Raw genomic sequence first — 19,120 nt, 5'->3', positions numbered from 1 at the left:
CCATGCATCTTGCGGACCCACGAATGCAACAAATAGGGACCTATATGTTGCGGAATGCACATTCATTCAAAACGAATGCACACCCCACGATGCAATATTTCATGCAGAAAACGGGCACTCAGTGTTGAGCGCCAGTTTTCCTAATGCGCAGCCAGCCACCTCTTCTGAGCACGCAATGCAACATTTAAATTAGGGGTCACACAAAAAAGGAGATGCTAGGGAAAATTTGTGCGTCTCTAGCGACTCCTTAGAATCAGGCACGCAGGACAGATGGTTGACAAATGGGTTGGGAAAACGGATGTTCAATCTACGAGCGTCTGTTTTCTCCTGCTACCAGCACAGACACACACAAGATAAACGGCCTGGATCATGTATCTTGAGTGTGTCTACTGGGTGTCCAGAAATCATTTCTTTTTTCAAAAATGTTTTTTTTAAACTAAATATGCTTTATTTGGTTCCTTCTACTTAGTATCGCTACAAAACTATTAGAAATCACAGAAAGAAGGATTTTTCTTTTTTATGCCATCCCTGTTGCGATCCCCCCTGCTGCTGCGCTACAGGAGGTCTCTTACCTTCCTCCAGAGGCCGCTTTGAATCCAGGGCCTCGCCTATGTTCCATCCGGGACTTGCTCCAGGGCCTGAGAGGCCTAGCTGTGCCTTTGGCTTGCATGCCTCAGCGTTTGGACTTCCTGTTACCAGCCACGCCCGTTTCCCTAGGGGCTGGCCCGCAGCTCTCCACCTGACTTATAGGACCAGCGGTGGGCGGTCCTGGCAAGCTCCTCCCAGGGAGTTGCCTTCTACCTCCAGTATTTAAGGACTGTCTGTTCACTTGCACAAGGCCTGTGGATCGGGCTCTACAGTCGTCTGTAACTTGCCAATCCAGGTCCCCCGGTTTCGCCTATGCCTTGATGGGTTCCTGTCCTGTGTCTCTGCCTAGATGTTTGTTCCTGTGCCTGCCAGCTGTAAGGACTTCGGATGTGAGTATCCCAGCATCGGAGTTCCTGTTTGCCTGGAGTTTCCCTGCACCCTCCTTCTCAGCGTGGTCTGCGACCAGCCTTCCTGGGCTGTGTAGGGTGCGTCTGGGACAGGGTGGTCCGTGACTCAGTCCCACGGGTGGGCCGAGTAGGGTGCCCTGATGGACAGTGCCATGTTTCTGTCCAGCCTTGTCTACAGTGTCTGCTTCAGCCCTTGCCCGGATGTCTTCCTGTCTCTGCCTTGACCTACGTCCTCATCTGGTTCCTGAGCCTTCTGTCCTGTTGGGCCCTGGAGTGGCCAACAGGAGGGATTCGTCCCACGGGCTCTTGAGCTTCTGCCAGCCGAGGGGGCTTCGGATGTGAGTATCCCAGCATCGGAGTTCCTGCTTGCCTGGATCTTTCCTGTGTCTCGCTTCAGCCCTTGTCCTGATGTCTTCGTCTTGCTTCTGCCCCGTTTGATGTCTTCTGTTTAAGGACTCTGTCTGCCCTCGCCTCTGTCCGGCCTGCTGCCCATTGCTGTTCCCTGCGGCAGGTCCGAAAGGGCCGGGAACAGTCGGAGGACCGTTCATTAGTCAACTTCCCCATGTTGGCTACCATGGGCATGCAGGTCCGGCTGAGGGTTGGACTCCCTGCTTCTGTTCCTGCCTGCCTCGCTCACCATGCCTGCTCAGCTCACCTCCCACGGTGTGGCCTTGGGCTCCTCCTGGGGTCCTGCCGTGGCCCAAGGGCTCACCACCCGCCCGAGACGACCGCGCCCGCGCGCGCTCGTAACAATCCCCAAGTTGGTGTAAATTTTGTCACATTGCAATGGGCGTATTGGCTGTGCAGGAAATTTTTTGCATCGCGGGGATTAGCTAATAGCCTCATTTATATGGAATTTACATATGATGAGAGCTATTAGCTACAGGGTGCTTTGGACATGCGTTTTGGATGTGCTAATCCCCATACTGCATTGGGAGTTATGGACAAATGTCCAAAACGCACGTCCAATCACGTGTTAAACCATGCGCTAGCCACTGTGCACAGTATTGCATCGGCCTCTGGGTATATTAAGGGGCATATAAAATAGAGGAAAAATTGCTTGGTAGTTTTGAATGAAGACTCATGGAACTAGATCCCAACCACTCCTTGATCTGACTGAACTGGAAGTAGAAAGGAGAAGGAATCAAAAATGTATATTTGACTAGTATTGTAGATTTTTAGAACTTTTTTTAATACTATTTTAAACATTCCTTTCCCGACACTGGACAGAGACAACTGAATAGGCTACATGTGGCTGTAATTATACAAAATAGCAACATTTTCAGAAATCCCTTTTAAAATCACTCTACTTAATGACAACCCAGCTATACAACACAAAGAGGTAAATAATAAAGAAAGAAGGAGTCCTGAGAACCTTCATGGAGGATCTGATTTTCTCTTTTACTGTTATTTGGTAAGAAGTCATGATACTGGGCCATGAAACCCTTAAAATTAAAAGGGTTAGCTAAGACAGGCAAAAGAAATAAGTCAGCTCTCTCTTCTCCTCTATGTTGAGAGTATTCTCTCCGGCATTGTATCTTGCAATGGTAGGCACTGTTTCCTTCATTGTGTATATACTGAAAACCCGACTGACTGTGGGGTCCCCAGCACAGATTTGGGAAGTCCTACTCTAAGCTGTATGCGTGCGCTGCCGTGCACAATGTTTCTCGTGGCCATGCACAGCTTTCCCCTCTCTCCCCTGTGCAGAAAGACCAGGGGGGGCTGTGGTGGAGCCCATCCCACCACGGCCCGAAGTGAGGAGGAGTCTGGCTGCCTCCTCTTCTTGGGCTGCCACGAGATGGGATCCGCGGTGGTTCTGCCACAGATACTGCTCTTTTTGCACATGGGCCGATGCTCCTCCTCCTTCCTGCCAGCGCAGCTCCAGCAAAGTTTTTCTTCTGGGACCACACGGACAGGAAGAAGGAGCATCGTCCCATGTGTGTGTGTGTGTGTGTGTGTGATGACTCAGTTTTGCTTTAGTCCCTGTGCTTCAAAAAGCAGGAAAACTTCTAGTTTTCCTTCAATAGGAGACTTTGGGGGAAATTAGAATCAGCATGCTGCAAGGATGCCAGGAAGGACTACAAATCCCAGAAGTCTTGGGATTCAGTTGCTAGAGTGATTGGTGTGTAGGTGTGTCAGATAGGGTGTAGCTACCCATTCCTGCAGTGGTAGGCTAGTACCTGTATAAATTGTGTACTGACAGTAATGAAGGGACAAAGAAAGAGGAGAGGAACACAGCAACACAGACAATTCAGCTACAAGCCCAAAAGGTTGGTGAAATGGAGGAGGAGTCAAAGGACGCAGATCCAGAAGAGGGATTTAGCAAGCACCCCATAAGATTAAGTTAAGTTTTCCTTGTTTTTATTTGAAAGGAAAACTATCTTCAAGCTTCAGGACTGTGTTTTTCTTGTGAGGAATAAATAAAAGAAAAAGACTGCTTTGGTCAGTTTATTAGTGCTGAGGTAAAGTCTATCGTCCAAATTTTAAAAGGTCCGCACATAAAAATCGGGGGTTATGCACATGGCTGGGCCTTACATGCGCACACGCATTTTAGAACAGGTCTGGCCACACGCGCAACCGCCAATGTATGCACAAGTGCTGGGCCTGCTGAAAGGGGCGGGCTGGGGAGCAGGGTCTGGATGGGGGGGGGGGGGGGGGGGGGCGGGAGGTGGGCCAGGACAGCTCCATTAGATGCTGTCCTGGCGAAGCGTGCTCCGGCATCTGGCCAGCACATGGAGAATACTTCTGCTCTGGAGGAGCAATAAGTATTGAAATAAAAACATTGGTGAAAGCTAGGATAAGATAAGGGGTCGGGAAGGAGAGGGGAAGAAGGAGGAAGGATAGGGTTAGTGTTAGGGAAGTTCCCAATAAAGGAGCGGACTGGGAGGGATCTGGTTTAGGCCCGATTGCGTCGCCATGTACATTTTTCAAAAATCCACTCCCCCCACACCCCGCGCACTCAATGAGGCTACCCACCCTCACATGTGTGTACAGACATTAAAATCTTGCGCTTGTGTGCACGGTGCCCGTATTTTATAACATGCGTGCACCAACGCGCGTATGTGAAAGTGGGAGCGTGTGTGTGTGTGTGTGTGTGTGTGTGTGTGTGTGTGGAGAGAGAGAGAGAGCCTGTGTGTGTTTGAGGGAAGAAGACAGGTAGAGAGAGAAGAAATAAAAAGGTAAAAAAGAGACTCTGTAAAAGGAATTGGTTAAAGACCGAGAAAGAGAGAGTGGGAAAAAAAGCCTGGGACCAACCGATTAGAAAAATAAAATCAGACAACAAACGTAAAAAAAAAAAAAAAAAAGATTTTGAATTTTTAGTGCTTGGCACGTTATCTTTGGGTTTGTGATTACATTACATATTACATATTTGTATTTTGCTCTTTCTTCAGTATTCCACTGTTCAGAGTCTGGTTTCTTGGGCTTTCTATTTTATTTTTGTCTGCATGCTTCTGTTTCTAATTTCTGGTCCCTTATTCTGTATTAGGTAAGGGTCTGTCTGTGTTCTGCATGTGCAACTGAGGTGCAGTGCTTCTGCTGGCATGTTGTTTTTCTGTAGGACTTTGTAGCTGTCTGGCTTGTTTTGTTAACCCCAGTAGGTGGTGTATTAGTGTTCTAGGGCATGGTATAATATTTGCATTGCTGTCGTGTATAGATAAGACTATTACTGTTTGATATGGTATGGCAAGGCTCTAGGTATCTTTTTTTTTCTTGCAGGGGTTTGTGTTACTTCTCAAAATGTTTGGCAGTGAAGGGTTTGCAATTACTGAGATGAGAGAGTGTGTGTTTGTGTGCGGAAGAGGAGGAAAATTGAGTGTGCATGTGTGTGAGAGTCTGGGAAGTGAGTGTGTTTGTGCAAATGAACACATAATTGTGAGAGAGTATGAAAATGAATAATGTGATGCAGTACGACCTGGCCCGGGGCAGAAACAGCTGAGACACAGCCGAGCAGAAGCTAGTGGTACCAAACTTAGCCACCGGAGGGCCTATTTCAGACCGTACGAAAGTGCCTGGGAGAGGGGCACCAGCCCGCTCTCCCGCCGAAAGAGACAAAATAACTGTGCCCTGCATCCCGCAGGGAGCACAGAAGAGAAGGCCACCGGAGGGCCTATTTCAGACCGTACGAAAGTGCCCGGGAGAGGGGCACCAGCCCGCTCTCCCACCGAAAGAGACAAAGTAACTGTGCCCTGCGTCCCGCAGGGAGCACAGAAGAGAAGGCCACCGGAGGGCGCTGAGGAAGGTAGCAAAGACTACACTTCCCAGGTTCCCCGAACCAACACCTGACCCCTGGCTGGAGCCTGAGCAGGAACAGGTGGAGGAAATTGGGACTGATCCCTATGACTCAGCAGAATCTATGGAGGCTGAGGAAGAGGACGTGCCTCCGTGGTGGACCTGGCCACAAAAGCCCGGCTCCTCAGTCTCTGGAGGAGGAGATGGAGGTAAGCTGGGGAGAGGAAAGCTCCAGCTGTTCCTCTATGGAGGTGGAATAACCAGGAGGTTGGGGGATGGTAAATCCTGTATTGCTGTATGGATGTATGAGACAGGCGGGAAGGGAATTGTGTTTTAAATACTGTGTACCCTGGGGCTTGTAAGGACAACCCCGCATTAATATAAGGCTGCAGCCGCTGAGCTACAGCACCACATTAAACTCCTTATTGATTAAGATCCTTTTTCTGTGTACTGCTTGGGAGTGCCAGGACTGGGCCTGGCACTCTGACTAGAGGCTGTGAGGAGTCCATAGCAGCGCTATGCTTGAGCTGTGCAAGGGGACAAGACGTGTCATAGGAGCGAAGCCAGAGGCCTGAAGCCCAGCAAAGCCCCACAGCATGCTGAGCGGAGGGACCTGATCGTGACAATAATCACGTGTGTTAGTGTATGTGTGTGTGTGTATGTGAGAGTTTGTGTGCGTACTGCTCCAAGGACTGTGTTGCTGTGAGCATAAAATTGATAGGCTTTTTGCAGCAACGAAAGTAGTGATCACAGGGTAATGAAACCAAAAATCTTTGCTCACCAGCAAACATTTTTGCAAATATTAACTTAGTCCTTAGAGGAAACATTGCTGGTAGGGTAGGGTGTGTTGCTGTGATAGTGAGGATGGGAATGCTCTTTGGCAGGGGGTGGCTGGGTATCTTCTAAGAGTGTATTTGGAATTGCATAGAGTTTGTTGTTCACAGTTCATGATGAGAATTATTTGATTATAGCTAAAGCATATCCAGTGATGGGATAAAAGGGGTGAGTAGTGGACACCTGTGAAAATGTGCATTTTTAGGGACTCATATGGCTCTAAAAACCAGGGAAATGTTATAGCAGAAATTTCTGGGGTGAAGCAAACTGATTGTCCGGGGACAGCATGGCTTCTATTCTCTGTAAAAGAGTTGAGGTATATATAAGAGAAACTGAAAAGTCTTGCTTTCACTACTTCTCTTGTGACTTACACACCTGAGCTTCAGGCAGAAAATTTGAAAAATTCCTCTATTTAAATTCAAGTATGAACAATCATTTTTGGCTTCATGCCTACTCTCCATAGTGACACCAGCAGTTGTGGCATGCTTATCAGCATCCCTTTGTATGATGTCATGCAGATCCCTAAAGGAATAATGAAGGAAGAAACACTGAAATGAGGCCAAGAAGTTTTTGCAACAGAGACAAAAGGTGAATATACAGGTCATACACTAACAGGTTCTGCTAGATGGCAACCATCGCACCTTATTTTTAAACTAGGAATTACATTTTTATTATTTGCACTTTCCCTATATATGTGATTTTTTTTTTTTTTGCATACCTTCAAATTCAGCTGAATTGACTCCTTTCATGATGATTAGCACAACAGGATAACACTCTGGAGTTGTGTTAACTACCACACCTACTATATTGTTTAAGTATTCCAATGAACTTGTCAAAATGGTTGCAGGTCTTCGTTGTCAAAGGCACAGCATTGATCTCCGTTACTGAGAAAGGAAGAGAACCAGTTCAATGTTGTGCGCCTTTGACACCGAAGACCTGTAAACATTTTGACAACGTTACCTCTTCCTCTTCGGAGATGAAAAGGGGAGTTCCTCAAGGTTCTGTCATCTCCCCGGTACTATTCAGCACCTATGACTCTCCTCTGAAGCATTTGATCTGGCAGGCCAGAATTAAGGGTTTTATTTTATTTATTTGTTTAGGTATATTTGAATTCACATTTTATACCATATATCCATTGAACCCATCATGGTTTGCAAGCATAATAAAACATTCAGACATCATGACTATGAGTAGAGTAATGTCCACCTTTGTGTTTGTTGAATTGGATTATTGACTTTCCCAAATAATTGTTGTTCTTGTTGCCAATATTGATTGGGGGAGGTGGTGGGGATGGAGGTTAGGGGATAGAGAAATACAATGGGGATCTGTGAAGGGTTTCTTTCTCTGTAAGTTGATAGGTGAAATAAATGTTTGTTGTAAAATCAAATGACAATGAGAAGCACACAGTGATGAGCTTAGTAATACACTACCAGATGTTGATCTTGCTGTATCCTTGTTCAAAAATTGATAAAGAAACAAATTTGAAATAAAATATCCAAATAATTCAATTATAAAATTCTATACAGAACAATCTTAAAATCACCGCTCCTTCATTATACTACAATTAAAATTCCATCCCACTCCTTTCCAAATAGACCATGCTTTTTATTTCAAACAATCCTTTAACAATACAATTGATGAAACATGTTTAAACAGCTTTATAAAAAGCAGAATAATCATTTTGAAAATGAGTTATGCTCTGCAAAAGTTTCCATAATGCAGGTGCAACAATGGAAAAAGGCTAACCTCTTGCACCCTAAGCGAGATATTTGCTTTGTAAGAGGTACAAGTAACCTATCCTGAGAAGATTGCAAATTTCTTGAAGGCACATAAAGTGGTATCATATCTTTAAGCTGCTTTGTCCTACATCATGTATTACCTTAAACACTAGCATCAAAATTTTTAATTTACAAAATGCCTCCACTGGCAGCCAGGGCAGGTTTTCAAAAAGGGAGAAATATGGTCTCTTGATTTAAGACCCTCCCAAACAACCTTGCTCCAGTGTTCTGTGCAAACTATAATCTCATAATAGCAACTTGCGGGAACCCGATATAAACTGAATTACAATAATCCAGTTGCAATATCACTAAAGCCTATATAACTGATGTTAAAATTTGTGAATGACAGACAAAAACACATCTGTTGGATCATTTGCAATGATCCAAATGATGCTTGAAGAACAATAGAAATTTAGTAGGGATGTGTTTATTTGTTTGAAATAAATGAGTAAAATACAACAAATGAGTCTATTTTGTTTCAATCGTGGACCCCCAAAATGAAAGACGGGACCAATGAATTTGAACAAAAGATTTTGTCTCATTTGATTTTGTTTCCCATTGAAGTCTATGACCCATTCATATCTATGACTGAGCAATTAAAAGGTACAGGCATGGTCTAACTGGTAACTATAGCAACCAATTCTTGCCTATTTGACATCACAGCCTTCTGGGAGCTGAGGCAGGACAAGTTGGCAAGAAGACTAGATAGAGTTAAAATCACTGCTCATTAAGTAGTCTGTAGCTACTATCTGGATCAAGTGATGCTGATGTAGTTCCACTATAAAGTCTGAGCATGTGCAAGAAGCTCTACATTTCCTCTCTAACAGTTATTAGTGAAGAACTTGTTTTGATAAGCTGTCAGTTAAAAACAAAAGGTATAAAGAATGGGATTTGGCACTGGTAAAGGACAGTTTCCGATCTTTTCTGCTGCAGTGCTCTCAGTCACTGTGACAGAAAGACAGAGGCAATGGCACTGCTGCATTTTCTCTTCACTGAGGAGGGTCAGGGTAGGAGTGTAGATATAGTAGCAGTGCTAGTGATTTTTGTCTCTGAGTGCTCTGCGACAGGACAGCAGTAAGGTTAACTTAGCACACTGGCAGACTGAAGAGAAGAAGAATTTTTATCAGGTTGCCAATTTTCTTGGTTCCGTTTAACAGGCAGTGCACTTCAAATTCCTTCATGTCATTAAGATGAAAGATCCAGCCCAGCTTAGTACATTGATTAAAAAAAAAAAAAGTAGACTTGCCCCTAAATTGAAGAAAGTCTATTTTAGCAGCAGAATGGCAGGAGTGCAAGGCAGCTCAAAGCAGAAGCAATGGAAATTTGGAGGGCATGTGCCACCGCCATCTGTTGCTCTCCTTCCTGTTTTGGAGCAAAGGGAAAAGGTGGGAGAGCTATACAAGAAAATTCAGATTTTGTTGGGAGGATATATTGTAAAGTCAGTGAACTCTTTAGGAGTCACATTAGACTTGGGTTGGTCCATGGAAAAACACATTAATTCTGTGCTTTGAATAGCCTCTATGCGCTTATGCTTTATGAGACAATTAAAATTGTCTCTGACATTTATGGCATTAAAATCTGTAGTGTATGCTCTTGTAGTTACAGAACTAGATTATTGTAACACCATAAATTTGGGGGGGGGGGGGTGTTTCACCCCAATACCAATACACAGGAGAACCAAGTATGGCCAATAATGAGATCTTTATTGTAAGGAAAATTTGTCTTTGGTTTACAAGGTATTGGTGGAAGGAAAGAGAACAGTTACATAGGGTGCCGTATCTGACTGCTCTCCAAACTCCTTCAGAGAGCTGGCTATTACATCTCTTTCTTATATACAGTATTCTTACTATAGGCTCCATACTTCTCCGTTCCCACCCCCCGTCATGTGTTACCCAGACCTCTTGTAATTTGTTATTTACCATGCTCCGAAAAAGGGCATTGAGATACACTTCCTTCCTAACCCCTAGAATAGTCCCCCTTCCGACCACAAACGTCCCAGCTCTGGTTCTGCATGTCACCCCAGTGCCTGGGCAACTGCTTTGTGCTCTCTGCTAACTATTGACAGGCTGGCACACACTGGTTCCCCTTTTGTACATGTTCTTCTGTGCTGTCTGTCAGTGTCTCCGTAAAGATGCAACTCTCTCTTTAACTAGGTGTTATGATCCTGCTCGCGCTCTCCACCTTCCTCACCGCTAGGCCGCTCCCCACGGACCAGCCGCCATCGCTGCCGACTGTCCATCATCCGGGGCAGGAGAGCCACCACCGGGACCCCCTGCCTTTGCAGCAGGAGGCTGCTGCTGCATTCCTCCATCAGCGGAGGCAGGAGCCGCCGCCAACCCGCCTTTGCGCAGCATGGTGCCGCCGCCGCTGTCTTCCACCTTCGAGGCGGGAGGCCGCCCGGCTCCTCCTCCCTGAGTGGCAAGAGAAGCCTCTGCCGCTGCGACACTATCCTGCGGCTCAGAGGCCACCTCCAACGCCTGCCTGCTCCTGTTCTTCGTGGCCTGGAGGCTGCCGCTGTCCTTGGTCCTGCTCTACTCCCTGGGCCCTCCTCTAGGCGCTGGCGCGCACCTCTTCTTCTGATTTAAAGGGCCAGCAGCGGCAGTTTTCACAGTTCCCTGCTGAAGTTTACAGTAACTGTTCGGACTCTGATGAGGTTTTTTTCACTGACCTCGATATTAACACAAATCCTTTTCCAGATTTAAACATGATGGCTTAGCAGAACTAGCGATGTCTTTTGACATTCTGATAAAACCCTATCCGCGGGACTGACAGATAATACTGCATTAAGTATCCTAAACCTGAATGTGTCTTGTTTAACACCAAGTTATCTTGTTTTGAATAATTACAAGTATCTTAGGCTGATGCTGTACTGAAGCTTTTATCTTCAAGAGTCCATCCATACAGTAGCCCCTGAGGCAGCTTCAGGATCCAAAGGCCACAGTCGAATACTAGGGCTTTGGATACATGAGCATCTTGCCTGAACTTTGGTGCTTGTTGCCATGCAGATTTATACAGGGGTTACTGGGTATTCTGATAAGAAAACTCCAGTGGTACAGAATATGGCAACTAGAATTGTAATGGGTCGTACTGGACATGAATCAGCAGCTCCTCTCTTGGAAAAATTGCATTGGCTGCCAGTAAGATTACAATGTAAATTTAAAGAGCTTGTTCTAGTATTTAAGATCTTGCATGGGGTTGGCCCCCCTCATATATCATCTAGGTTGTGCTGGAAGTCTTCACCCAGGAATGTGCACTCTCATTACAGTTTTCAACCTCCATCACTGAGAGCTTTCAGACATGTAAAATTGCAGAAACAATCATTTTCTACTGTGATCCCTAAGATTTGGAATTATCTTCCTTTGTCTATCAGGAAAGAAAAATGCTTACTGCATTTTCCCTGTAACTGATGACTGGCTTATGACTTACGAGCTCTGAATTCAGGTTGTTTGTCTGTTAAGTTTTTAATCATGATTTCTCAATGATTATAGTATTTTATTTGCATATTGTGTTAAATATTTTATGTTAATATTGTTTTATTTTTGTTGTACATCATCTTGGAAGAACTTATTGTAAGTCATAAATTTTATAAATAAATATTTTCACCAACAGATTCTGAGGAAGAATCTTGTCTTAGATTCCCTGAATCAGAAATTGAAGCGCTAGTAGCTGAAGAAAATTTGGAAGGATGTCAGTGCAGTGATGGAAGAGACAGATGATACTGATGGTTTTAGCAACTCCCAGGAAGAACAGACAGTGCAGGTAGAGAGTGTGAGTGATGTCTCTAGCATTTTTGCTCACAGTCTACCTTCAAACTCAACTCCAGTGCCAGAAACTGCCCCCAAGGTTGTAGAAAAGAGATTGCAGAAGACATCCCTGGTCTGGAGGCACTTTAAAGTGAGGGAGGTTCCATGTTTTGCTCAGTGTATTCACTGCAGTATGGATTTCAGTTGAGGGAAGCAAGTGGGGGCATCACCTGCAGAAGCAGCACCCACTAGCATTGGCATCGGGAGAGGGTGGCAGTACTGGCCCTTCTGCCACTCAAAGTAAAAGCCAGAAGGAAGGGGTGAAAAGGGAAGACTTTTTTCCCCAAGCTGATCCCATACACCTTTACACCAATCAGGTGGCAGGCCAGAAACCCCCTGCCATGCGTCCACAGAGGAAATGGGAAGGTGTCCCGGAGCAAGAGGCAGGCTATATCTAAAGTAGCAATGAAGTGCATTAGGGAAATGATTGCCCTGGCTGACCAGCCCTTCCAAAGAGTGGAGAACATGGGTTTTAAGCAGTTGCTACACAAGTTAGGCCCAATTACAAATAACCTCTAGGACTACAATTAGTGGGCAGGTTATTCCCACACTGTACAACTAGTGCTGAAGTTGCATCCAGGAGTAGCTGGCTAAAACATAGGGAAGTAGCATGCATTTCCAAGCATCAGAGTACAGGTGGGTTGTGCTGCACACCCGAGTGATGGATAGCCACCATACTCTGATGCTTGGTCCTCACCTACCTAGCCTCAGCTAGATCCCACCAATGTGCTGTCAGGGAAAGATATATGTACTATTCACATTGGTCCAGATATTGCTGCTGAAATGCATGCTACTTCCCTATGTTTTAGCCAGCTACTCCTGGATGCAACTTCAGCACTAGTTGTACAGTGTGGGGATAACCTGCCCACTAATTGTAGTCCTAGAGGTTATTTGTAATTGGGCCTAACTTGTGTAGCAACTGATTTTTCCATTAGCCATAAGAGAAGTGCTGGAAGATTGACAGCTAGACCAAAGAGGCAGAAGTCTTCAGGCAGGTTTCTTTGTGAAAGATGGTGGAAAAAATATGCTAAGGGCAATAGAAGATAGGGGCTTTCAAGGGATCTGTTGATTTGCACACTTGCTGCACCTGGCAGTGAGGAATCCTGGGGCTGGGACCCAATTACCATGGGAATCTATTCCTGAAGGGCTTGAAAGAAGGTGCAGGAAAATAAGACTTTTCCATCAAAGCAAGAAGGGTAGGCAGCTTCTCTATGAGATGCAGGAAAAATTTGGGTTGTTTCATATGCAACTGATTCAAGAAGTTGGCACTCAACGAAGCTCCATCTATATTATGCTGCAGTGATTAGTAGAGCAACAGACAGTCCTTCATGATCTGTCTCTGGAAACAAAGATAGGGGTCATCATGACTGGGAAATGATGAGGTACCTGATAGAAATCCTGAAACCCTTCAAGGATACCATGGAGGATCTGAGTTCCAGAAGCACCACCCTGGGCAGGTGATCCTTATAGTAAATATTCTGGAGTAAAAATTAGAGGCTTTCTGTGAGAGAGAACGAATGGAAGCAGAGGTGTTGCAGTTTGTAGATTCCTTGAAGCAGTAGGTGCAAGTGAGACTGAAACCTCTGACTTAAAGAAAAATACATGTTTGCTACACTTTGTGATCCACAGATGAAAGGGAGCCTCGCTCTCCAGTCCCAGTGTCTCACAAACATGAAGGAAATGCTGGTAGCTAGGGTAAATGAACAGGAGCATCAGAAGAGGCACAGTGGGGATCTAGTGAGGAAAGAATGGCCACCCCAGAGAGTACTGCAATTATGAGCAGCACCCTGTCAGCTATCACTTCCTACCTCACCTCAAAGGCATGTTGCCCGCAAAGAACCATCTCTCCTGACATAGGCCATAGCTAAAGCAGCTAGCAAGAGAGAGCCTCGTCTCACCCCAGCAAAGAAGACTGCAGCAGAAATTTCTGTGACACACTATCTCACAGATCTCGTCAAGGACATAAGCAAAGATACGCTGGCATATCGGGCACACAATTTTGCAGTCTAGCCAGACCTAGCCAAGGTGGCTCTGTTCTATCTTTTCTGCCCATGAACTAGCATGCCCAGTGAACATTCCTTTTCAGTGGCAGGAGACATCCTAAGCCCTCATTGTTCAAGTCTGGCACCAAACTAATGGAAAAGTTGCTGGTTTTAAAAATCACTTTGTCTTTGTTGGACTTTTCAGAATTTCCCTGCAAGTGGCAAGACACCTGAAAGCATCTTTGAGGTCTTGATGCCACTCTGCCTACATTCCATGCTCCAGTCTACACCTTGGAAGTCCTGCTGCTACTCTGCCTCCTGCATTCCCTAGATATACCACTTGAGGTCCGTGCTGCCACGTGCCTCTCTGCCATGTCCCTGATGTACCATTTTGGGGGTCTTTCTGCTACTATGCCTATCTGCCATATGCCCAAATATACCACCTTGAGGGTCTTGCTGCTACTGTGCCTACCTGACATACCCCAGCTACACCACCTTGATGTATCTGCTAATATACCTACCTGCTATTCCCCAGATATACCTCCTTAGGAATCTTGCTGCTTCTCTGCCTATCTGCATTCTCCAAATATACTACCTTAGGGTCTTGCTGCTTCTCTACCTAGCTGCCATGTCCCAGATATACCACCTTGGAAGTCTCAGTGCTACTATGCCTATCTGCCATACCCCAGATATACCACCTTAATGATCTTGCTGATACTATACCTACTTGCCATGCCTCTGATGTTCCAGCATGGGAGTTTTGGTGCATCTGTTTTGTTTGCTATTTAGATCTCAGCCTAGTTTTCCCACTCATCTTCTTTCTTTCTTATACTGGGGTGTTTTGTCCTAAAAAAAAAATATGAACAAAGAAAAAAATGCAAGTTTCTCCTCTCACCCCACTGCTCTTCTGGTTTTCCATCTTTCAGTCTAGGCCTGTCTAAGCTTTTGTGAGATTATTCACACTCTATGCTTTTGAGGTTTAGACACTTTCGTGTTGTTTTCAATAGACTGCATTCTGTGTTAGGGATTTAGATACCTTTGTTCATTTTGTACCCTTTGGGGGTTTTGGTGCTTTTGTATTGTTTGCAATTTCTCACACTATATGCCTTGGGAGTTTTGGAGATTTTGTGCTGTTTGTGATTTCCTGCATTATGTCTTGGGGGTCAGCAGTCATCGTAATGTATGATCTCTACCCTTATCATAGTTATCCAAATAACAGATGGAACTATAACAGATTTAATGAGCCATTCACAGTTTCACTATACCAATGATATGTTCTTAAGACATGCATGGCTTAACCTTCGACAGAAGCATATGCTACTGGTAGGATCAACCAGGTAGCCATGCCTCTGACTGGTACAAGCATCCTTCACTCTGGCTGTCTCCAAGCTTCTGTCCATATCCCTTTCCCATATGGTACTTGCTGACTCTTGGTCTTGCCCTAGCTATCCATTGATTTGTACACTTGCTGCACTACTCCTCTGGCTTTTGATACCATTTTTCCTTCTCCTTCCTCAGCCTTTAAGGTACACCATGGGGGTTTTGAGGCTACTCTTCTTGCTGCATTGCTCTGCTCCTACTGTTTCAGTTTTTAGTCATTAGTACTGCTGCTGCCACTGCCAATGCAAGCCAGTCTTGGTACTTTAGGGTGTTTCCTCCACTGCTTTGACTATCTTCTTGGTGCTTTCCAAATCTTTTTCCCTTATACTACTTGCCAACTCTATGTATTTCCCTGTCCATCTGTTGCTTTACAAAGACCTTACTCATTCAGCTAACTTTAACAGTTTCATGCCCTCTTGGACATTTTCTTCAAACTCCGTTACCTTGCAGTTCTTTCAATTACTGGTCTCATCTGGTATTTAGCCTTCGATGGATTATACCACAGCAAAACTCAAGGACTGAAGCATTGCAGCACCCTGAAGCAGGACCGCGCTCCTTCAAGATGACTTTTTCTGAGGTAATGGATGCAGAATTGGCAAAAACTGATTTAGAAGAAGAATTCTGTCCTGGATTCCCTAAATCACAGGATATTAAACAGCTAGTGTTTAAAGAGAATTTGGTGCCTCTAGTTAGTAGCATCTTAGCCTTCAGTGAAGACCAACTCCAAGCCTGAATAACCATTTCCTTCACCTAATGATGCCATATGAAAACATCAGGCTTCCTCCAGGAATTTCCTCTGACTTCTCCCTGCCTAGGGCTTTCTACCAATTTGATTAGTGTCCTTTACCCTTTATTTGGAGCCTTGGAGTTTTCTTGCCTCTCTGGGTGGTTGGTTTGCATCTCTCATTATGCTTTGGGGGTCTTCATGCCACTCTTTCAATTGCTTTGGCCCTCTATCACTATCTTGAGGGGCTTTCTACCTCTTTTGATGCTTTCTTCCCCCTTCATGGTGCCTTGAGCTCTTCATACCACACTTGGTGCCGCTTTGCCCCTCTCATGCAGCTTTGGGGTATTCTAGTCTTTCTTGCTACTGTTGTTCTCCTCTGACAATGCCTTGGAGAACTCCTGTCATTGTTAGTGATTCCTGTCACCAGTTTGCCCCATTGTGGGTTCTTGGGCTGTTCATGCCACTTTTGGTGCCATGTTAAAATTGTCTTGATGCATTGGCATGTCTTCATCTTTCTGATAATGTGTGTCTATCAGTTTTATTAGAAATGATTAGAAAATCTCAATTTGGGAGCCTAAAATAGGCTATATTGCTTCCTCTATTCACTATAATGGCAAACGAATGAATGAATAAAACGAAGAAAGAAACATTTTTTTAAAATTTAAAGCAAACCTAATAAATGACTGTAACTTATGAAACAAATGAACAAACCAAAATACATTTTTTGACTCTGCATATGCCTAAAATGTAGTCATTCATTGACAATTTATCTTCCATTCCCAAATTATGAACCTAAGCCTGTAGAAGAGTTTCCACACCATCAACAAGGCTTCTGACTTGTTATCATTTAATTTCAGTTTATTCTGCACCAATGAGTCCCTGATTTATCTTCAATATCTCATCCAAACCTCTGTCTGTAACCTGATGATAGATCTGTATATCATCAGCGTAACAGTAAAAGGTCAATACTGCTTTCCTGATAGTATTACATAATGGAGCTATGTATATATTAAAGATATGAGGATACAGAACAGAGCCTTGAAGCACCCCATATAGCAAATTCAAAGGAGCTGAATAATGTTGACCAATGAACACCTGTTAAGATCCATCTTGTAGAAATGAGATAAAACATGTTAAGACGGGTCCCCAGATTTGGTTCATTTTGAGTCAGCCAACCAATAGCCAGTGTTTGACCGTATCAAATGCAGCAGACAGATCCAGGAAAACAATCAGTGCTCCTTGACCATGATCCTTCAAAAGATATAGATCATCAAATAATGACACTAACAACACCTCTGAACTAAAAGTTCCAAACCCAGACTGGTGCTCATCTAATACTGCATGATCATATAAAAATTCTATTACTTGCTACTCCACTGCTTTTTCAATTTATTTACCCCAAAAGGTAAATTTGCCTGTAATGATCTTTCACTACCAGATCAAAGATTGATATTTTCAATACTACCTCTCTACTGTTTGCTTAAGCAAATTTAGAAAACTACCTTCCCTCAAGGAGACATTAACTATCTATAAGAATCTGACCTTTAGACTTAGTGTTGATACTTTAATCAAGGCTGAGGGATAAGGATGATATTCACAACCAGGGGGGGTCTGACTTTATTCAAAATCATTAGCAAACTATCCTTAGAAATAAGATGGAACTTTCCACTCCATCAGTAATATCACTAACTACCTCGATCCTGCCTAATGAGATCTCCAGTGCTTGATGTTCTATAGCCATAGAGAGCAACAGGTTATTTCTTACTTCTATAAATCTTCCATACTAAATCATCATAATTTGAGAAAAATCTACTCCATAAATTCTCTTTTCTCTTATCTCAGTTTGAGTACCATCAATTAAATTATTCACTATTGACACTTACCACAATATCTGTCTTTCCCTTTTCTATGTTCTTTATTATCTAGCCTGCTTCACCACCATTAAAGATTAACTAATTCAGGGATTGGTCTTCTTCAAAGCCTTCTCAAATGTTCGCAAATTTTACCTCAAAGTGTCTCACAACTGCCTCAATAGTAACAAAATAAAGAAAGGGAGCAAACAATTTAACAATTTTCTTATATATATGTTTTTTTCATAACCCTAACCACCTGAGGCATGCCTTACAATCTACCTTAGCATATATACAGTTTATAATAGCATTCACTAAAAACATAACCTTTCTCACTCATACAAATCACATACATACCAACCATGCATACCTTAGATCGACGCACACAAAATTTATACCAACAACCAAATTGGTTTTCTAATTTCTTTTCATGAAACATAATAATTAATAAACAGGTGATAACCCTGACAGAGGCCTCTGTTTCGCTGTTTCAGCTTTCTCAGGGAGATTTCTTAAGGGCAACGATCACTGAAAATCTTAAATTATTTCAGAATCATCTGGACCAGTCACTGGTATGAGCTCTAGACTAACATTCTTAAATTGAGTGCATACATGTTCTTTCATTTAGAAGTAATTAGCAGACTTTAGTGGAATATTCAGTGGTACAGCCACACTGCTGAATACCTATCTTAAAGTTAGCCAGGTAAGTTTATCTGCAAAACTTTAGGACTACTCTATGGCACGAACAATGTTAGCTGGATAACTTGTATGGCTAACCTAACTCCACCCCAGAATGCCTCATGTAATCCGGCTAAATCTTAGCTGGAGAATGAGCTATGCAGCCAAACTTTAGCCGAATAAGTGGGGGGACATATTCATAAGTCTATATTTATTTATTTATATTCCACTTTTTAGCACCGTCTGCTAGCTATTCAGCAAAATGCCACTGAATATGGACCCCATAGTGTCTATGCAAATAATCTTACTCGTAAAATTTTCAAAAGGGCCATGTCTGCAAATAAAGAACTACTTTACCTACAGAGGTTCTTTTGAAAACTTCTCTCTAAAAGTATCCCCCATCTCTCATATTCCCCCCGTCTCTTCTCTCCTAGAGCAAACATATTTATGTTTTCAAGTCTCATCTTTTATGTCTTTTGATGCAGACCCCGCATTTTGCTGCTCTGCCTGAATCCCCTCTCACGCTTCTTGCTGGGAAGCTGCACTTTCAGAGTCAGCAGCAGCTGCTGGAGCACTTAAGGAGCAAAAGAAGAGCAAATTAGGTATGGAGGGGGCAAACTAAAGAGACATTTCCATAAATCACACCAACCTGCATGGCACGGCCTCCTGCCATTTCTGCATGCAGCATTAATGTGCACCTTGCTGCACCTTTGCCACGAATATTACCTCAGCCATAGAAAGAGATTTTGGGATGTAAAATAAAGTGTCAGTTTGATAGTCCCATCATCCCTGTAAATTTTAAGGTAATATAGTAACAGAGTAATGACAGCAGAAAAAGACCAAATGGTCCATCTAGTTTGCCC

The 19,120-nt window shown here is 43.8% G+C and overlaps 1 long non-coding RNA gene across 2 annotated transcripts; it reads left to right on the top strand.

Moving 5' to 3' along the window:
* The first annotated feature begins 857 nt into the window (after window positions 1-857).
* On the top strand, window positions 858-11,443 carry LOC115093223. Of its 2 annotated transcripts, none has more exons than XR_003857232.1 (2): window positions 858-977; window positions 9,991-11,443. It is a non-coding gene; the product is annotated as an uncharacterized LOC115093223 (long non-coding RNA). The 2 variants fall into 2 exon arrangements; XR_003857233.1 differs by lacking the exon at window positions 858-977 and adding an exon at window positions 6,565-6,647.
* The last annotated feature ends 7,677 nt before the right edge of the window (window positions 11,444-19,120 follow it).

The sequence above is a fragment of the Rhinatrema bivittatum genome, chromosome 6 (assembly GCF_901001135.1).
Source record: "Rhinatrema bivittatum chromosome 6, aRhiBiv1.1, whole genome shotgun sequence".
NCBI classification, from domain to species: domain Eukaryota; kingdom Metazoa; phylum Chordata; class Amphibia; order Gymnophiona; family Rhinatrematidae; genus Rhinatrema; species Rhinatrema bivittatum.
This window is presented reverse-complemented; position numbering and strand designations above follow the sequence as displayed.